We start from the raw sequence: 20,028 nt of genomic DNA, 5'->3' as shown, positions 1-20,028 counted from the left end.
TGCGCTTGGTGCAGCAGGCAGCAAAACCACTGAACTAAATCCCTGGCCCAGTATTTCATATTTTTGAAGCTATTATAAATTGTATTTTAAACTTTTAATTCCAATTGCATATTGCTTGTTTGTAAAAATATAATCTATTTTTGTATGTTAATCTTCTATCCTACAAAACTGTACCATTCATTTGTTAACTAGTGTTTTTTTGGGTAGATTTCTTACAGTTTTCTAAATAGATGTTCATGTCATCAATAGTTAAAGATTTCAATTTACTCCTTTTTTACTACTATATATCATTATATTTTATCTGTCTATCTATCTATCTATCTATCTATCTATCTGGGTTAGTTACTTTTCTCTCATTGCTGAGACAAAATACCTGACACCCAAAGTTGAAGGGGAAGAGTTTATTTAGCTCACAGTTTGTATAGGTTTCAGTCCATAATTGGCTGGCTTAGAGGCAGGGTGACACATGGCAGAGGGGTGTCACAGAGGAGAAACAATCCATGGCAACCACACGGTAGCAAAAGCAACAAGGAAACCTTAACAGTGTCTTTCTGCCCATTTTATCTTATCCAGACTACCAGAATTAGGGTGGTGCCAAACCAATCAGTGTACTGGTTTAGTAATCACATGCCCTTAATCCCAGCATCACACACTCTTGATTCAGCCGCCTCTGAAAAAGCCACCTATGACCACATGAGGCTTTGGGGGGAGATCTAGACCCAAACCATAATACTGTCTATCTATCTATCTTACTTATTTATCTATCTACTTGAGTTGAACTAGTTGAGACTCCTTCAATGTAATGTTGAATATGAACTGCAATCCTTGACTTTCTCCTCATTTAAAAATAAGTGTTTAATATTTCAACATTCAGTCACCCAGTTTCAGACAAGTTGTTCTAACAGCATGAAGAAATTAACACACACACACACACACACACACACACACACACACTTTTTTGTTTTTGTTTTAGAAAGGGAATCACTCATACTTTCATGCCTTTGGATAGAAATAATATTCCAATCCTGTGAGAGTTTCTACCTCTGTTTCTTATTTTTCCTCTCATCAACTTCTCTCTTTCCTACATCACTAGAAAAGCCATTTTGCCTGATGCCCCCAAAGGGTGATGAGTTTATCTCCATTTTGGCACTCAAAGTCCCATGAACTTTTCAGTTCCAGACAATGGGACGGTTGGTCACTGTACCTGAAAAGCCCTTCCTTGCTACATACCAGACAGCTCCTTCCAAGTAGAAACTCTTTCTAGAAGTGCTGTGTGTACTGAATGATAGAGATGAATTGCTTCAGGAAAGTTCCCATTATCTCACTAGAAGAATCACAGGAAGTTCTTGGGAAATTTCTACCCTGGCCTACTGATGAAAACCATATGGCATGCTTTCCCCAGAGCACTTCCTATTGTCCCAGCATACTGTTAAAAAATAAATCTTATCATGTCATCCACTGTCTTAGTTACTTTTGTCACTGGGACACAATACCCCATACCTGCAGTTTACAGGAAGAGAGGTTTATTTTGGCTCATGTTTCAGTCCATGGTCAGCTGGTTCCCAAGAAGAAACAGCCTGGCAGAAGGGCGTGGCAGAAAAAAACCAGCTCACATCATGGCAGCCAGGAACCAGAGAGAGAAGCAAGGAGTGGGAAGGAAAAAGCATCCTTCTAGGCCACGCCCCCAGTGACCCGCCTCTTCTGATCTGACTCCACCGTCTATCAGCAAGTCAGTTATAGCTCCCCCATGATCTAATAATTGCCTTCCAAAAGCCCCACCTATGAGAGCATGAGGCTCAGGGAGGCATCTAAATATAAACCATAACACCCACCACTACAGAAACATTCTGCAGACAGGAAGCTTGAAGAGCCATAATTTTAAATAAGAACCCAGGTGATTCTCATTGTTAGCTAAGTGTTGGGTTAGCACAGCATCTACTATATTAATGTTTGACTTCCCAGGGCAGAGCAATGATTTGTCCCAAAGTAGTGGACAGTCACTTGCCTAAACAGGAACACCATGAATATGCTGAGACTGTAGGATTTAGTTAGGCTTAAATTCATTGTCTGCAGTAGAATTTCTTCTATTACAGCTGGATTTATTGTTGATTAGGCAAATCAGCAGAGCTCATATATGTCTTCACATTCTGTTCCTTTCTAATAATCCCTTTCATTTCAAAATACAAAGTGAATGCAGTCAGAACTATTTACTTCTGTGTTATCAACTCTGCCATAAGTGTTATTCCTTAAATAATTCACTATCCATTCTGTTTCATTCTGAAGATGGTACTGACTTCGAATGGAGCCATAACCAGCACCACGTCAGCTATAGGACATCTTTAGCCCAGGAAACAAATTATTCTGTTATGTGTGACCAGTTCACTTTATAATTTGTGCCTGAATCATGAATAATAATGTCTTTGAGAAGCATTTAAAAAATGAATTAAGCATATACAGGGATTTTAAATCATTTTTATCTGTTATATATTTGTGAGCTGTTTGCCAGTCACACAATTAGTGGCCAGAACAGATGGCACACACTAAGCATTAGGTAATAAAATCATAAAACACCCCACCCCCCAAAGGCAAATTATTATACATGGGAGACTTTTTTCATTTATCAAAGGATTTTTTTTAACTCACTGGCATACACTGTAAGAAATGATGACATTAGATAAAAAGATATTTCCACATCAAGAAGTTCAAAAGATTAAGATGCTACTGAAATGTAAGTTAGACACATTCATAAATGTTTCAGGAAACATTATAGTAGAATTATTACTATAATTTGAGAACGGCAGGCTCTGCAACAAAGTGGGATTCATTACAATGCTAAAATTATTTTTCAAACTTCTGACATTTAGATAGAATTTTCAGGTCAAGTCAAATAATTGTGGAATTTAAAAATTGCTTGAAGGAATGCTTGGAATTTTAGGCTAATTTTAATTTTAGAGGACTAGTTTCCTCTATTAAAATGTTATATTTTATAACTTTTTCCCAAGCTGTCAAGGTGTGTACACATGATAAAACACCTGTAAGAAGCTGAGGCAAGATGAATTTATGGTAAATTCTTTTTTTTAAATTCTTAGTTATTTTAATTTTACAAATACAGTTGCTTAAAAAAAACTTGAAAAATGTCAGTATAGTTTTGATGATTGATCTGGAAAGCTTTTGAAGTAATATTACACCCAAAGAAAAATTTTATTAAAGTATCAATTACTAATTATTTTTTAAAAATACATGGGAAAAGACAAACATACCAAGGAAACATACAAAGGGAACAACAAATTTTTAAGCTCTATACTTTGGAAATATAAAACAATGATCAATATTCCTAACAGTTTATTGACACAAATTAAATTTTAAGTTGGTCTACAACTCTTTTCACTGAATTTTGTTTATAAATGTTACTGAGTTTTTATGTCTCATTCTATATTAGAACTTTGTTTTTTGCATGTGTTTACTTCTCCAAGCAATATGTACTAATTTCTACAGTTAATATTAACAACTATAGACCCTTTTGGCCCACCATACCACCGCCCCCAGTGTAGAGGAGGAGAGCCCCTCCCAGCACTGAGGAGGTGAGCTGCATGGGTGACAGCAGCATCTGCCCCCTTGAAATGAGAAGACAGGTAAACAAGTCTCAAAACCAGACTTCCAGATCACCGGAAGCAACCTCAAAGGGAAATGAGATGGAATAATATGATATTCAACAATCTGGACTCCCTGAACTGGCAACAAAAGAGGATCTGGAAAAAATTAAATCAGAAATAATTTCACAGATAACAGCAGAGATTGTGCCCATAGTGCAAGACATGATTAATAAATCTAGAGAGGACACAGATAAAAAAATAGAGGAGCTGAGGAACATGATGGAATCCCAACATAGGAAACAAATGGAATCCATAAAATAAATGCAAGTAGATCTCCAGGAGATTAAAACTGCATTGAAAGTGTACACAGCAGAATGAGCCAATATGGGGACAGAATTTCAGATACAGAAGATAAGATTGCAATTAGTGAACAGGAAAAGAAAAATTGCTTTAAAATAGTAAGGGACCATGAGAAATCAATTGAGCAGCTGCTAAATGATGCAAAGAAGAATGACATAAGAATGATCAGAGTCAATGAAGAAATAGGAGAGAGTGCAGATGACATAAAAAACTGTTCACAGAAGTCATGGCAGAAAACTTCCCAGCAGGGGGAAAGAACTTGACATACAGATAAGTGAGGCACATAGGACTCCAACTAGCCATGATCAAAAAAATCTACACATAGGCATGCAATAGTCATGATCCCAGAAACCCAACTGAAGAACAAAATCCTATAAGCAGTTAAAGAAAAGAAACAAATCACGTACAAAGGAAGCCCATCAGAATCACAGCAGACTTCTCAACACAAACTCTCAAGTCAAGGAGAGCCTGGAGTGAAGTATTTCAAGCCCTAAAAGAAAATAACTTCCAACCTAGACTGTTGTATCCTGCAAAATTGTCTTTCAAAATCAATCGGGAAATTAGATATTTCCACGACAAAGAACACCTGAGAAATTTCATGAACACCAAACTAGCATGCCAAACAACTCTAAACCATATCCTAGAAAAAGACAATGAAGGTCACAACTTCATGATGCCCAACAGAGGGAAGCCACCAGGCAAGGCAAGAAACTAAAGGGAAAGGGGGAAAAATAAAAAAATAAAAGAGCCAACAACAGTAAAACATCATGACAAGGATGAGTCAATATCTATCAATTACAACCATCAATGTTAATGGCCTCAATTCACCATTCAAAAGAAATAGACTAGCAGAGTGGATTAAGAAGCAAAATCCAACAATACACTGTATACAAGAAACACAGCTAACTCAAGAAATTCATAGACTGAAAGTGAAAGGATGCAAAACAGTTCTCCATGCAACAGGAACCCAGAAAAAAGGAGGGGTAACAATCTTGTTTGCAAACAAAGTAGATTTCAAACCAAAACTAATTAAGAGAGACAAAGATGGTCACTACATCCTTGTGAAAGGAACAATCCAAGAGGAAGAGATGACAATCACAAATATATATGCACCAAATATGAATGCCACCAAGTATATAAAACAAATATTAGTGGACATGAAAAACCAAATAAGCACTAATACAATTGTAGTGCAGGACCTCAGTACCCCACTACCACAAATAGACAGATCATCTAGACAAAAAATTAAAAATGAAATTCTAGAACTGAACCAAGCTATTGAACAAATGGACTTAATAGATGTTTACAGAGTGTTCCACCCTAGAAAATCTTACACATTCTTTTCGGCTGCACACGAGTCATTCTCTAAAATAGACCACATGCTAGTTCATAGGACATGTCTAAGTAAATGTAAAAGTATTGAAGCTACCCCATGTATATTATCAGACCATAGTGCAATAAAATTGGAGATCAATAACATAAGAAACAGCAAAACCCCCACAGACACATGGAAATTGAATAACACCCTCCTGAACAACCAACAGGTCACAGAGGAAATTAAAGAAGAAATTAGACAGTTTCTACAAGTAAATGATAATGCTAGTACAACATACAGGAGGCTGTGGGACACAATGAAAGCAGTTCTATGTGGGAAATTCATAGCAGTGAATGCCCATATTAGGAAAACAGAGAGAACTCAAGATAGGAAATGAAGAAGTCAAATTGTCATTATGTGTAGATCACATGATACTCTGTACAGAAGACCCCAAGAACCTCACCAAAAGTCTTATAGACTTAAAAGCCAAATTCAGTAAAGTAGCTGGATACAACACACAAAAATCAATACCTTTCCTCTACACAAACAACAGACTCACTGAGAGAGAAATAAGGCAAACAATTCCCTTCACAATAGCATCCAAAAAACCGAAATACCTAGGAATTAACCTAACAAAAGAAATCAAAGACCTCTTCTCTGAAAACTATAGCACTCTGAAAAGAGAGACTGAAGACAATATCAGAAAATGGAAAGAGATCTCTTGCTCCTGGGTAGGAAGAATCAACATAGTGAAAATGACCATACTTCCAAAACTGCTACATAGATTCAATGCAATCCCAATTGAAATCCCAGTAGCATACTTCAGAAGCCTTGAGAAAACAATCCAAAAATTCATTTGGAACCAGAAGAGACCTAGAATAGCAAAAGCAATTCTAGGGAACTGAGACATGGCAGGGGGCATCACAATCCCCAACTTGAAACTCTACTACAAAGCTACTGTGCTAAAAAAAAAAGCATGGTACTGGCAAAAAACAGACTGGAGGACCAGTGCAACAGATTAGAAGATGCAGGAACAACTTCAGACACACTCAGCCACCTCATCTTTGACAAAGGAGCCAAACACCCTCACTGGAGGAAAGATAGCCTCTTTAATAAATGGTGCTGGAAAAATTGGGTTTCAACTTGCCAAAGATTAAAACTAGACCTATATCTCTCACCATGCACTAAACTAAAATCACAATGGATTCAAGATCTAAATATTAAAACAGAAACACTGAACCAGCTGGAACAGAGGTTAGGTAGAACTCTTGAAGACATTGGTGTAGGAAAAGATTTTATGAACAAAATCTCAGTTGCCTATGAACTAGCACAATCAACAAGTGGAATCTCTTCTTATTAAAATGCTTTTTCGACCTGAAAGGAGGCTCCCCCACCACCATTACACACTCCTAGAGTGGAGAAGCTGAGCCAGTCCCAGCACCCAGAAGGAGGCTCCCCCCACCCCTGCCATTCCATGCTCCTAGGGGAGAGAAGGTGAAATGAGAAGACATGTAAACAAGCCTCAAAAACAGACTTCTAGATCACCTATAGCAACCCCAAAGGAAAACGAGATGGAGCAGTCTGATACTCAACCACCTGGACTCTGAATTGGCAACAAAAGAGGATCTGGAAAAAATTAAATCAGAAATAATTACTCAGATAACAGCAAAGATTGTGCTCATAGTGCAAGACATGATTAATAAATCTAGAGAGGACACAGATAAAAAAAAAAGTAGAGGATCTGAGGAACATGATGGAATCCCAACATAGGAAACAAATGGAATCCATAAAGTAGATGCAAACAGATTTCCAGGAGATTAAAAACTCCACTGAAAGTCTGCACAGCAGAATGAACCAATGTGAGGATAGAACTTCAGGTATAGAAGATAAGATTGCAATTAGTGACCAGGAAAAGAATAACTGCTTTAAAATTGGAAGGGAACATGAGAAATCAATTTAGCAGCTGCTAGATGATGCAAAGAAGAATAACATAAGACTGATTGGAGTCAATGAAGAAAGAGGAGAGAGTGCAGATGACATCAAAGAAACTGTTCACAGAAGTGATGGCAGAAAACTTCCCAAGGAGGGGAAAAGAACTTGACATACAGATAAGTGAGGCATACAGCACTGCAGCTAGCTTTGATAAAAAAAAAAACTACACATAGGCATATAATAGTTAGGATTCCAGAAATCCAACAGAAGAACAAAATTCTACAAGCAGTGAGAGAAAAGAAACAAATCCCATACAAAGGAAAGCCCATCAAATCACAGCAGACTTCTCAGTGCAAACCCTCAAGGCAAGAAGAGCTTGGAGTGATGTATTTCAAGCCCTAAAGGAAAACAGCCTCCAACCCAGATTGATGTACCCTGCAAAACTGTCTTTCAATATTGATGGAGAAATAAGATACTTTCATGATAAAGAGCATCTTAGGAACTTCATGAATACCAAATCAGCATTCCAAAAAATTTTAAACAATATCATAGGAAAAGACAATGAGGATCACAACCCCAGGAAGCCCAGCAGAATGTATCCATTGGGCGTGACAAATTAAACACAAAGGGGGAGAATCCAACAAAAAGAAAAAGTCATGACAAGGCTTTTAAAACTTTTAACTTCATCTCCCTAATGAGTGTATAATTCAATCTTGTTATTGTACTGATTAGTATTTTTCTGATTCTAGAGCTGCATACCTTTTCTCGTGCTGTACTGGCTATTTATTATCTTATGTCTCCTTTTTAATTGGGTTGTCTATTAATGAGCTGTAAGAGTTCTTTATATATTCTGGTCATAGGTTATATGCATTATAAATATGGTGTGTTTAAGGACTACTTTTCATTTTAATGATGTCATTTAAAGTTCTAAATTTTAATGGAATCTCATTTATCAATTTTTTTCTTTTATACATCATGTTTTTGTATCCTAGGTAGTTCCTGCCTACCCTAAATTCATAAATATTTTCCCTTATAATTTCTTCTTAAAGTTTTATACTTTTAGGCTTTCATATTTAGGTTCATAGATCCCGTCAAGTTATTTCTATGTATGGAAAAAAAGGATTGAGGTTAATTTTTTATATACGGATACCAGGTGTTCTAGTGCCATTTGCTGAAAACTATCTTTTCCTTGGCCCTTGAATTGAGTTTATGTTCTATAAAATATTAATGTTAAATAATCTTTCAAAACTCAGTGGACCATATATGTGTGGTTGTATTTTTAGATTCTCTGTTTTATTCTAATGATCTATATGTCTTTCCTTACACCAACACTGCCTTGATTACCGTAGCTTTAGAAGAAGTCTTAAAATTAGGTACTAAACTTCTTCCAACACTGTTTTCTTTTCTTTTCTTTTTACTTTTCTAGGTCCTTTGTACTCCTACATAATTTTTAAATTTCAATATCCAATTCTTCATTTATAGCAAATATACATAGACCTGAGTTTTTATATATACCTTGTGTTTTCTAATCCTGCTAAATTCAAATACAAGTTCTAGGGACTCCTAGAGATTTCTTAGTATTTTCTCTGTACATGATCATTTCATCTACGTATAAAGGTTTTGCTTCTACCTTGCCAATCTTATCCTAATTGTGTCATTTTATTGCCAGACTATTTTGGTTTAGGCCTAGGTTTCAAAGTTTAATGGACAGATGAAGAGTAAGCATATCTGCCCTTGTTCCCCACCTTAAGGAGAAAGCATTGTATCTTCTCCATTCATATAAGATGTTCTCACTGTAAGTATGGAGTACATGTCTTTGATCTGTTGAGAAGGTTCTGTTCTACTTCTAGTCTCCTGATAGCTTTTACCATGAACAGCTGTGGAATTTAATCCAATACTTTTTCTCCAACTGGTGACAGGACCATCTGGCTTTTTCCTTTCCTCTGTTAAAATGATGACTTTTGAGGGTGGATCTTCCAATGCTGAACCAACACTGCCATCCCTATAACAAAACCACTTTCTACACACTGCCAAATCTGACTTCTAAGAGTTTGTTTTGTTAAACAAATTTCTATCTATGTTCATACTTTTTTCTTCTATTATCTTTATCCAATTTTAGGATTGGCACAATGTTGATTTCCTAAAATGAGGGGAGAAGTGTTCCTTTTGTTTTTTCTGCTTTAAATGTTTGATATAATTTATCAGTTAAAATGTATATGAGCCTGTTGTTGTCATATAGGTAGGTTTTCAAGCTAGGAATATACTTTCTTTAATAGGTGCTATTCAAATTTTATATTTCCTCCAGAGTTAATTTCATTACTTTGTCTTCCAAGATACTTCTTACAAGTTTTCAAATTTATTTCAAAACAGATTTTTGTAATATGCTTTCTATATCCCTTTAAATTCTGTAAAATATATGGTAATGTCTCCTAGGTCTTGATATTTTAATTGTAAAAATGTATAATTGATATTATGTAATAGGAATTAAAGGTCTAAAGGAGCAGGGGAAGTGGGAGGGGTAGGGGAAAGGAAAGGAAGGAATAGAAAAGATATGAGAAAAGGAGAAAAATGGAAACAAAATCTTTTCAAATAGGGAAGGGTGGAGGGGGTGAAGGAAGGTCAGGGGAAGGGGAAAAAAATAAGAACGAAGATACTCATGTAATTGTAGAAGATCTCAATGATGCATGTAAATGTATTTTATACCTAAAATGTACCAATAAACTTAATGGGGGAAAAATGCTTTTGCACAGCAAGAGAAACCATCAACAGTTTGAAGAGACAACCCACAATGTGGGAAAAAATTTTCACCTGCTGTTCCTCAGACAAAGGTCTACTATTTAGAACCTATGAAGAACTTAAAAAATCAGACCTTCCAAATTTAAAGACCCAATCCAAAAATTGGCACCTGAAAGAACAGACATTTCTCAGACAAAGAAGTAGAAATAGCAAACAAACATAAGGAAAAATGTTCAACATCACTGGTCATTTGAGAGATGCAAATGAAAACAATGCTGAGATTCCATCTCACCCCAGAAAGAATAGTTGCTATCATGAAGTCAACGAATAACAAATGCTGGCGGGGCTGTGGGGAAAGAGGAACACTGCTCCACTGTTGGTGGGAGTGTCAACTGGTGCAACCACTGCGGAAATCATTATGGAGATACCTCAAAGAACTAGAACTGGAAGTCCCATTTGACCCAGCTTTTCCCCTGCTGGGTATCTTTCCCAAAGAATTAAAAGAATCCTACCACAGTGATATATGTGCACCCATGTTCATAGCAGCCCAATTTGTAAGAGTAAAAACTTGGAAGCAGACCAATTGCCCACCAACTGGAGACTGGATAAAGAAAATGTGGTTTTTCTAATAAAATGGAGTACTACTCTGGCATCAAAAATGAGAAATTAGAGACATTTATTGCTAAATGGATGCACACTGAGGTGATACTCTGAAGTGAAATAAATAGGACACACATGTGTAAATACCGAATAGTTTTTCTAGTGTGAGAAACTGAAAGTGTAAATAAGGACTAAAAGGTATAATAGATAATGTAAAGTAGAAAGAAAAGGGGTAAATGGGTAGGGGAAGTGGGAGGGGTGGGGAAAGGAAATAAGGAAATGGAATCAATATGAGAAAATGTAAAAATGGAAACAAAGTCTTTGTAAATGGTGGGGAATGGAGGGGTTGGAAGGAGGGCAAGGGAATGGGGAAAAAATAAGAACCAAGAGATTATGTAAAGGTGCAAATTTCCAATAAAAAAATAAAATAAAAATATTAACAACTATAGAAAGCTTCGTTAAGTCACAAAAATTTAGCATGGTCATTGCTCTGGAAATAGTTACCATTTGGTATCATCTACACTAAGACCCATGTATTTAAAGGCAAAATATTAATGGGAAACTATGGAACTTGACAGCAAGAGGAATATAAAAAGGTATTGTCATCTTCTATTGCTGACTTGCTAAAAAAAAACCAAAAAACAATTCCATTACTTCCTTTGGTACTATTGCTAGAGAAGCATTTTCCGCCAGAGCACAGGTGACTAGATAGTTATCCATTTTATATTTCCTTTCCTAAAGAATGATAGCTTTACCAATTAAGTTGCTCAATCCAATAAGCAGACACTTTTAAACTACCATATACTTTAACTGCTTGAGTAAATTATTTTCTTAATTGGATTAGCAGCTTTATGTCTAGAAAAGCAGTGCAATGCACTGTGTTCCAAAATTAGAATGCTGACTCAGAGGCTGCCTGTCAGATACCTGGTATCTTCTACCCCCGGTCATGAAAGTGGAACTTCATGAATTCTGTAATGTAATGTATGCAAAACTGACCTTATCTATCAACACACAATATTGAGCCAGCAAAATCAAAAAGCGTACTCATAAGGTAGGAACTGGCTTCTAGAAACAAAAGGGCATACATCCTCTTATAGAAGAGAAACACGCCTGGTAATAAAAACAATCTATAATAAACATGTCTAGAGATGATTCTGGTTCATGTGTAAGCCTGCTGAAACTGACTATGACTGACTGGAAATTCTTTTCCTAACATAATCCCCTTTCATTATAAGTTAAGTTGGTCCTATTTCCTTACAAATCTTGTATTTCCTTGGATTTATCTACTACACCCTCACTGTACTGCCATTAATTTGTAAGCTGGGCCTGCCCAGTCTGCTAACAAAGCCTCTCTTGAGAAATGTACCAGATACTTTAAACAGAGGCATTTTTTAGAAACCTCACTTCAAGGCAGCATATGAAAAACCAGCAATTGGTCCTCCAATGCAAATACCTCTCATTTCACATTATCACAGAAACAGTGCAGTTTACTAGCTACTCCTTCCCTACAGGAAACTCAGTAGCTGTAAAAATTTTTGTTCAGTTTTAAAATATTTCACTACTTATTAATTCCAAAGATCCAAACACCATGTAGTTGTGGCATTTGGGGAATGAGCACACTCAGGAGAGAAGCTGTGTTTCGGATGAAGTGAGTTGGATCATACTTTGTATAGAAACTTGCCAGAAAATATAGAATTATTGGAGAAATTGTGAAAAACTTCCTTGAAGATGTAAACTATACTCCATAGTCCAGTTGTTCCCAATGAGTTAGAAGTCTTGCTTTACCCTGGTCAGGAATTTCAAAAGGTGTTCCTTTCACTGCATGGAAAAATACATACATCCCCAGATTATGTATAATATTTGTTAAGGTCCAAGCAACAGGAACACTGAAGAAAGGAATGCTGAGTAAGACAATATGAAGCAAGCCAACTCCTAATGCATATGTCAGCCACATACCCTGGCTGTTCATTACATGAACATTTGGATTCACCTCAGTGGGGGCAACTCTAACATTCATGTTTGCTCAGCTGCCCACTCCAAGTGGAGCTGGACATCCTGGCGGTGACCTCAGCGATGCCTCAGGGTCTGCCCCGTTTATGGTAAATTCTTATTCAAAGTTCCATTTATTCATTTAACAGATATCTGTTTGTGTCCATCTGGGTGGATGGCACTGAAGGACTTAGACAAGGTCTTCTGCCTTCACGGAACTGTCTTCCAAGGAGGGTCACAGTCAATAAACAACAAATAAGCAAAGTGATTTCAGACTGCACAGTAGAGAGCTAACTCTGCAGGCTCAGGTTTCTCAAACCCTGCATCTTTCAAAGACAGGCCTGTCTTCAGGAGATTGCCTCTGGCCAGCTCTGGGGTGTGATCTGTGAGCTCCTGGAATATCCTGCCTGATGATAGGAAACCAGGAGACAGGAAGGGGTTTAGGGATAGGAAGAAAGGGCAAGATGTGGAGGGGAACAGGAAGTAAAAAATGATCAAGATGCAATGTGTATACGTACCAATTCCCCAAAATGATTGTAATTATTACCTATCACAAACATACCAAATATATATGTGTGTGATTGTTTTGAATGCCTGAGGCTTTGGGCCATGTTGTATCCATTTGACCTCTAGGGGGCACTGGAGCCTGAATATTAAAAGTCAGACTCCTGGACACTACAAACTTGTGGCACTGGCCTTCAACAATCACCCTCCACTCCATGGCTGGGGTGTGCGTCTCTGGTTGGCAATGGTTTGCATGTGCTGTCACACAGTTACCAGAAGGATTAAGCACACTTCTATGTGACTGCGAGAGGCTCCCAGAAGCCTGTGCCTGGTTTCTCCTGGATTGCATCTATGCATCTGTTCCTTTTGCAGATGTTGACCTGTATCCCTTCACTGCAATGAACCACAGCTGCAAGCATAACAGCTCTTCTGAATCCTATGATCCTGCCCAGCAAATCAGCCAGTCTGCAGTCTTGGTGAGCCTTGGCATATAAATGGTGTTAACTGAAATAAACAGGGTGATGTATTCACTAATCCTGTGTTTGGGGGAGACTGGTTAAGATGAGGGGCATGAATTGAAGTCAGAGGGATGAGAGTGGAGAGCTCAGAGAGCTGTTTTCCGGGCTGAAGGAACAGCAAGTGCCAAGGCTTTGGGACAGTGAGGTGCTCAGTGTGTGGTGGGACAGACAGGAAGGCAGGAGGGGGCTAGAAGGGAGGGCATGGCAGTACGAGGGTGATAAGGCTAATGAGGGCCAGATGAGCTGGCTTGTAGGCCTCAGAAAGGAGGTTGTATTATAATACAAGCAATTGAATTTTCCCTGTGTGTGGTTGCATCTAGTTCCCTATGTATGTATGTGCATATTACTACATTCATAAACCTGAAGCATGTGAAGTCAGTTGTATAAAAGGGTCTCCAGGCAGGCTGTTGAGGAATGTAAATCCATAAGAAATTGTCAGCAAATAATACTGGAAGGGGGTGGCTTCTGGGGGCATTGAAGGTTAATTCATGAAAGGGAGTATAGCAATCAGCCTATAGGTTTATCCCCAACCAGCGGGTGAATGAGGATGAAAGACAAAAGACACAAAGATGATTTAGAATGAGGGACCAGGAGGCTCTTTGCCAATTTGTCCACTAGAGGCAAAGAGCCCTGAGCATTTGGCTCACTTTGCTTTTATTCACTTAGACATGGGAACAAGGAGTTAGATTAATAGGAGATTCATCTGCCTCTTGTTATCTATAGCATGTACCCAGGTAAACATCCACATCTCAGCTGTGTTGATGTGTTGATGTGTGCTAGCATGCCTGCATGTTGCCACAGGAGACACAGCTTTCTGTTTTTCTCTTTTGTGCTCACAGATAAGGTCAAAAGGCCTTGATCCTTATTAGCTGGTCTCCTACAAGGGAGAAATTGCTTTCCTATATTTTCTAAGTAGCAGTAACCTTGAATCCAGTGTTGTGCAGAGCCTTAATTTTAAATGATTAAGAAATACAAATAAATGCTCACTGTACACATACACAAGTTCTACTCACTCAAAATGAGCTGAAAATAAAATGGAAGAGATACCATATATTTAACATAGCTGATAGGTGAAAATGAAGCATTTATAAAAAAGCATTGTGTTAGTTTTTCATCACTCTGACAAAACATCTGAGAAAAATAACTTAAAACAGGAAAAGTTTATTTTGGCTTATGGTTTCAGAGGTTTCAGTCCATGGTTACTTGGCTCTATTGCTTCTAGGTAGGACTGTGACAAAGAAGGAACTGTAGAAAGAAGGTGCTCAACACATGAAAGCCAGGAAGCAGAGAGAGTGAAAGAGCCTGAGAGGAGGTTGGCCAGGAACAAAATATAGCCTTCAAAGCATGCTTTTGATGACCTACTTCATCCAATCAGGTCCCACCTCCTAATAAGCCCATTTATAAGGAAATCATGAATAGAATTGTCCACTTGATGAAGTTAGAGCCCTCATGATCTAAGTACTTCATCAAACCCATCATCTGGCAACTAAAACTTCAACACAGTGAGTCTTTTAGGAGCTACTTTGGATTCCAATCGTATCAATAATATTAACAAGGGGCCGGAGATTTAGCTCAGTGGTTCCAGTGCCTACCTCACAAGCAAAAGGTCCCGAGCTCAGTCCCCGGTACCAAAATAATAATAATAATAATAATATTAACAAACATATACTTTTAGTGGCAATAAAAATTGACATAATCTTTTAGGAGATCAATTTTTCACTGTTAACCAGTTTTTAAACATGCCATTTTTGACCCAAGATTTTCCTGCTAGAGACCTAGGCCAAGGAAATACTTGCAGAAGTAAATAGAGAACATTTATTTGATGTTGCTTATAGTAGTAAAAAGCTGGTAACAACTTACATATCCATCAGTGGGAGAATGGTTAACTATGGTTAACTTTTATGGAGCTCTGATTTGTAACAAAAACAAGAAGTAGAGCAGTGTTTACCAATATTGAAAAATTAGTAATTCACCAAAGTGAGCATTACTGCTTGAATGTACCTAATCAAAAGGAAACTTTGGAAGGAATCATAAGGTGGGTTTTTAAAAAAAATCAATACATTTATTGTAGAATATCTAGAAAAAAAATAGATGATTTAAAAAGTGAAAATAAAGGCCACTCATATTTACCACATAAAATCATCATTGTTAACACATATCCTATACCTTTCCCATCTTATCTGACATATAGATATGTATTTGAATTAGAAAACAAGAAACAGGGCAAGATGTAACTCAGTAGGCCTGGGTTCCATCTTCATCCCACAAGACAACAATAAAAATCAACACAGAACAAAAAAACAGAAACTTCCTCAGACAAAATTAAATGATTCAAATCAAGTAATTCAGAAGGCATAAATAGAACATCCCGCCATGGCCACAAGAGAAAAAGGTGAACAGAGAGGGTTTGATGAAGATTTCTAGTCTTCAGGGGTAGGGTAGAACTTCTAGTGTGTGCAGACCAGGCCCCAGGAAGCCCTTGGCCTGGCCTGGCTTTCCAGGGCTCTACCCTGGCCCTCATTTGTCCCCTCCACACAGGACATGGAGTCCTTAAAGTCAGAGGGACATTTCCATCCTGCAGAAACCATGCCCCGGGCACCCATGTGCTTAAGTTCCAGCCTGCTCAGGGCCATCCTGGATCCAGCCCTGTGAGACCCAAACCCTGTACTTAGTGTGTAGCCCAGAACCATGTGGTAGAAAAGACACAGCCGTGCCCAGGGGGTTGGGACAGGGCTTTGCCGGTGGGCTGGCAGTGGAGACGGGAGCAGAGGGAGGAAAAATGAGGATGGGTTTGTAGTTAGCTCTCTGTGATTTTTCAATTCAAACCTAGCCTCCAAGGTTGTTAGGAAGATATATTTGTCAAGATTGGAGGATGGCACGTATGTCATTCCGAATTTTTTACCTTGATTTATAACTTTTACATATTTAGACATATGGTATTTCTCTTCCATTCCTATTCTCATTCTAGGGTCCACAAATCTTTAGGGATAGGCTTGTCAAACATCAAATTAGTTTTTTATCCACAAAAATTTTACATATAATGACTATATAACATGTACAATAAAGAGGTAAATGTCTGCATTTATCTAGAAAAGGTTCAGGAATCACCGTCAGCATGTTTGCCATGATTTTCTTCATGTCTTGGGGGAAAATATTTTTCAGGCTAAGATTTTGTGGACAATTGATTTCACTTTCCACTCCATTTTTCATTTTTATTGCTCTGTGTTAGCTAGTTCAATGCCCGCATTTTCAAGACAAGGAAATTTAATTCCACACACTTGGTTTCTTCCCAGTCGTATAATTGGTTGCAAAGTCAAGATCAAAACTCTAGCTCCTTCCCAGTCCAGTTCCCTCGCCATGATGTTGGCTCAGAAATAAACTGAGACTTGAGATACTAGGATATCACTCTGTGGCTCAGGTCAGGGTTAAATATGTTTTATAATCAGCATTTGAAGGGGCTGGTGTCTTTGGGGCTCTTAAAGGGGAACTTAAATCCATTCCGACAGGACTCGGCAAGCATAGTCTACCCTTTCCCCTTTTCTCCTCTTGGCTTATCTCTCTCTAATCTCTCTCTCTTTCTGCCTTCTCCCTCTCACCCTTTGGTTTTTAGTTCTTTCCAATCCAGAGAGATGCAAGCTGCATGCTGGGAAGTTTTCCCAGACAGTGTCTATCCTGGGCCCGTTCAGTCTCAGTGGCTGTTGTTCAGGTGCCACAATGGCCCAGATATTCTGTAGGGAATTTTCAATAACCAGCATGCTGAGAGAACAACCAGGCCACATCCCAGCTAATATAAGCTGTCCAGGGCTTTGATCAGGGGGTCTGTAGGACACAATATTGTCTACCTCCCAAGATTTCTTTAGTGACGTCTCTCTGGTTATAATTATGCTTTTCAGTCAAGGTTATTCATAATGTGCTCTGATCAGTGAATTAATCTCAAACCGTGCCATCAAAGCAACTAACATAAGCATGTTCTAGTTCGTAAATTTTTGAACATTCTGAAAAATTAGAATAAAAAAACACATTTCATTCCTTATAAGGAATGCTCTCAAGAGGTAGTGGTGTCCCACTGTACAAACATAAGCTTTGCTCAACAGACCCTGCACACAGTCCTGGTGACCAGCTCCTCTCTGTGAGACCTTGGACATGCTGTTTAACCTCTCTGAGCCTCTGCTTCCCTATGATGTCTGCCTCCTAGGGTTTTTGGAAGGATCTCAGCAAACATATAGGAATTGCTTGCTGCAACTCCTAAGCTAATGTAGAAGCCCTGTAAGTGGTCGCTTTCATTGGGTTATCAGCCTGGTTCTTACACTTGGTAGTACCCCAGGGAAATTTTGAAGCAAATGCTAGGTGCATTTGCTTATCCTTATTTTTCTGAAGCTGGAGAAGCATCATCATCTCTCAGAACAAGTTACTAGAACTTCACAACCTAAGAAAATTCTTTACCTATGGCTGCCATGGCTGGGTTGGAACTTCCAGCTCATGACCTCTCTGCACATCCTGCAGGTTCCTGCCCCGGCCACAGAGGTGGATTAGGGATGATTTCCTTCAATGCTGAGCTTGGCCAAGTGAGTGCACATCAAATGCAGCCTAGGTTCCCAAACTCACATCAAATGCAGCCTAGATTCCCAAACCCCCAGTCCACATCCCCTCCTCCAGGGTGCTGGGTGGCCAAACAGGAGGCTGGGTGACATGCTTGGGGCTCCACATAGGCCCAAAGCCACCGTTCCCCCCCAGTTGTACAATCACTATGGAAACTGGCTCACAGGAGCCACCTGTCCTCACAGTACTTTAAAATTCAAGAGCAGTGGTGGTTTTCCCTTCCAGTGGGTAGGGGAGGCATCCCAGTCCCCAAATGGGTTTGAATAACTTTAGATGCCTGGGAGATTTCTTCTGCATCCTTGTGGAGGCCAGTGGGCTGATTGGAAAAATTTTCTGCCTCTTCCTAAAAACCTTCAAGCTTCACCTATTTATATATCATCTTTTAAATCTGCCCCCACTACTTTCCACTCTTCCATGTGTTACTTCCTTTTTTTTTTGTACTGGGGATTGAACTCGGGTCCTTGTGCTTGTGCAGCAGGCGGCGAAACCACTGAGCTAAATCCCCAGCCGCCATGGGTTACTTCTTTAGAGGCATTGTTTCTATCCCCCAAGCCACAGCCTGAATGGGAGCTCACACAGCATAACCTGTGGCCTTGCCCTGCTGGGCCATGTCTAATTTTCTCATCATTCTAGTCCCAATATTCAGATATCAATATAGCTATTAAATATCGATTGAGTGAATAAATTGCAACCTGGATGAACTTGGAAGTAGATGCTTACCCCCGAGCCTCTGGATAAGAGCTTAGCCTTGCTGACAGGCTCATGTCAGCCTTGTGAGACCCTAAGAAGACAATGGACCAAGTAGCAGCCCCAGCTGGCCTGGACTTCAGAGCTACAGATCTGTGGACTCTCTTGGGTTCCATTTTAAGTTGCTGTTTGTGGTAATTTGTTACCACAAATAGGAAACAAATATACCTGCTATTTTAGCCAGCTTGGGCTGCTATAACAAAAACACCACAGTCTGGGGCCTATACAAAATAACACATGCTTGCTTCTCACAGTTCTGGAAGTTGGGAAGTCCAAGATCAAACTATTGGAAAATTGGTGGTGGCTCTCCTTCTGGGATGCTGATGGCCATTTTCTCATTGTATCCTCACATGGTGGTAGTAGGGAGAGAGAGAAAGAGAGCTGGGGTGGGGAGCTCTCTCATCTTTCTCCTTAGGGCACTAATCCCATTTACAAGGGCCCTATTTCTTAATACCATCACACTGGGGATCAGGCTGAATTTTTGGAGGACATGAACATTCAGTCCATAGCATCTGCCTATCACATCATTCTCTTTCCACTTCTTCTCTGCTCAATATATGACTCCTGGGTACTTCATAATAATACTTTGTAGTGCATTTTGTTTTCATGTATATACCTCTATGAACTTCTCCCAAATATGATAGTAAATTCAAAGGAAACAGAAGTGGGAAATATATTATTTTTTAGATGCTACAAATCCATCTACTAAAGGGCTTGACTAATTCATAGAAATTTTTAAAAGAAACACTACTTTAAATCTTTCAAAAAGTAAGAGACATTATTTCCCAATAAAATAACCAGGCTTACAATACATCTAAAAGTATACCTTGATTTAGGCTTCTGGAAAGATGCCAGCATGGTGAACAGCAGAGAAAGAGTCTCCTTTGGTGTCCTGACACTGGAATATAGCAAAATGAGGAAGCAAAGAAGGAGGGAAGTAGGTCCCTGGGACCCAGCAAGGATCTGAAGCAAGAAGCCCATAAGGAGAGCAAAGAGAGAGACTTCCACAAAGAAGGAGGTGGCAAATGACTTTCTCCCTGAGCCCTGACTCACTTCATGGGAAGGGCAGCTCAACCTGGATGTATGGTGACTACTTGTGATCCCAGAGGCCTCCACAGGGAAATGCATCAGTGGA

The 20,028-nt window shown here is 38.8% G+C and overlaps 1 pseudogene; it reads right to left on the bottom strand.

Moving 5' to 3' along the window:
• Window positions 1–12,082: 12,082 nt before the first annotated feature.
• Window positions 12,083–12,553, bottom strand: LOC101706228 (ORM1-like protein 1 pseudogene; annotated as a pseudogene).
• Between the last annotated feature and the right edge of the window lie 7,475 nt (window positions 12,554–20,028).

Source organism: Heterocephalus glaber, unplaced genomic scaffold (assembly GCF_053883595.1).
Source record: "Heterocephalus glaber isolate CG9 unplaced genomic scaffold, H.glaber_assembly_v1.0 deba00001550, whole genome shotgun sequence".
NCBI classification, from domain to species: Eukaryota; Metazoa; Chordata; class Mammalia; order Rodentia; family Bathyergidae; genus Heterocephalus; species Heterocephalus glaber.
Note: the sequence above shows the minus strand (reverse complement) of the source record. Positions and strands in the feature narration are given on the sequence as shown.